At 39.0% G+C, this 2,113-nt stretch overlaps 1 long non-coding RNA gene across 1 annotated transcript; it reads right to left on the bottom strand.

Moving 5' to 3' along the window:
* Nucleotides 1-1,043: 1,043 nt before the first annotated feature.
* Nucleotides 1,044-1,785, bottom strand: LOC109402962 (uncharacterized). Its single transcript, XR_003894489.2, has 3 exons — nucleotides 1,308-1,785; nucleotides 1,174-1,240; nucleotides 1,044-1,119 (listed from the first exon to the last, which is right to left on the bottom strand). It is a non-coding gene; the product is annotated as an uncharacterized LOC109402962 (long non-coding RNA).
* Nucleotides 1,786-2,113: the final 328 nt, after the last annotated feature.

The raw sequence follows: 2,113 nt of genomic DNA, 5'->3' as shown, positions 1-2,113 counted from the left end.
TCGCAGAGGGTTACGACAAGGTGATGGTCTTTCGTGCTTGCTGTTCAACATTGTGTTAGAGGGTTACGTACCATCTACGGCGGAGTGCAGATGGAAGACGGGACTTGGAGAAGGCGAAAGAACCACGAGCTGAATCAGCTGCTAAGAGAGCCAACCATCGTCCATACCGTGAAAATCGGGAGGCTATGGTGGGCGGGTCACGTCATCAGGATGTCGGATAGCAACCCGACTAAAATGGTTCTCGAGAGTCATCCAACCGGTACAAGAAGACGTGGTGCGCGGTGGGTGGATCAAGTGGAGATCTGCGGACCCTTCGTAGACAGAGTACGGAACTGGAGACAAACAGCCATGGACCGAGTTGAATTGAGACGGCTACTATGTACAGATGAGGCCACCCCAACATTAGCCTGATTGGTAAGGTAAGGTAAGGTATTCTCACAATATGCCACCTGCACCATCACTTTCTTTGCACTTAACAAATTAAATTTGCTAAGCATGCAAAGTATACACGGTGCTCTGCACCACGACATCTTAGCAGATAGAAAGCTTCTGCACAACTGATTTCAAGGATTTGTTCGGGAATTTTTGTTCCAGAGATGCCTTCCGATTTTTTGTTCAGAAAAAAATTCCCGTTTTATTACATCCACGTGTTCATAACGTTTTCAGAAAATCCGACGGAAATTGTTCAAAAGATTCCTCCAGGAAATCCTCAAAATATTCCTGAAGAAATTCCTTCTCCAAAGATTCTTGTGAATATTCCTTAGAGAATTCATTTAAAAATCCCTTTGGAAATTCCAAAAGGGATTTCTTTTGGAAAACCTCCCAGTGATTCCATCTTGAATTTCGTTTTACGAGGATTCTACACGGTAACCTATCAGGAATCCCAACAGATGTTCCATCCGAAATTCTTCCAGGGAGGGGTTTGTTTCTAGAGTTCCCCCATAGTATATGGTCCAGTTATCTCTTCGGAAGTTTCTGTAGGGATTCCTTGAAATATTCTTCAAGAGATTCATCAAAAAACAGATGAAGAATTCATTCAAACTGTTGGGCGGTAATAGACGAATAGTCAATTATGTGAATTTATTGGTGAGATGATACGAAGAATAAATTACAAAATTCCTACAAGAAAGCATATTTTTAGTAGGTGACAATAATAAATATGTTTCGTTTTACTTGTAGTAATTCGTTACCGCTCAACCGTTCTAGTTGATGCGTTGATTCTTCAACTTATAAATTCTTCCTGCAATAATTCGTGTTATATAACGGTTAAATAATGGTTTTTGATAAAGCATAGTTAAGTTGCTCACCCTGTGACAAGTGTCGTAGTTCAATTTAGTGTTTAAGTGTATGTATCCTAGTTACTAGTTTTGAATGCACTTCCTTAAATTTATGCTATTAAAGAAAAAATATATGTAGATATAATCAAAGCATTTTGCCAAATAATCTGTCTCACCCTTATCTGTAATTTTATATATATCTACGAATTCATGTGTAGTACAATTCCAGTAAGCTACTTCAAAAACTGCAATAAGAAACAACTAGCATATAGATCACGAGTTTCACCATTTAGATGTTTAAATTACTTGCATGGTATCTAAACAGTTAGATAATAAGTAGCACTTGGAATTCATTTCATTAGAGCATAAGTAATTCACTTAATCCAAATTATTTTAATTTTAGCTTCTAGAGTGATCTGCATGTCATCACATTCACTTGCTTGTTCTGTGTCCCTATTGTTTCTACCTACGGGGTCTGACGTCTATCGTGCACGAAACAATCCCTTTGATGGCCGTTGGGTGTGGTCGAAACTGGGGCATCGGGGGCTCGACGGAGTGTCGACGTAGCGGAATCAACACAAACATTCTTCCAAATTTTCGGAAACTTCTTCAGAAATGCCACCAAGAATTCTTCGGGATTGATTTTTCAGAGATTGCTTCGGAAATATCTCCAAAGATTCCTTCAAAGTTACATTTTCCAGCCATTCCTTTTTATTATTTCATCCAGGGATTCCTTTTCGGAATTCCTCTAGTGATTATCTGGGAATTCTTTTAGAGGTCCCTTCTAAATTATTTTCAGGATTTCATTCCGGAATTCCTTTAGTGATTTTGTTTGG

Source organism: Aedes albopictus, chromosome 2 (assembly GCF_035046485.1).
Source record: "Aedes albopictus strain Foshan chromosome 2, AalbF5, whole genome shotgun sequence".
Taxonomy (NCBI): Eukaryota; Metazoa; Arthropoda; class Insecta; order Diptera; family Culicidae; genus Aedes; species Aedes albopictus.
Note: the sequence above shows the minus strand (reverse complement) of the source record. Positions and strands in the feature narration are given on the sequence as shown.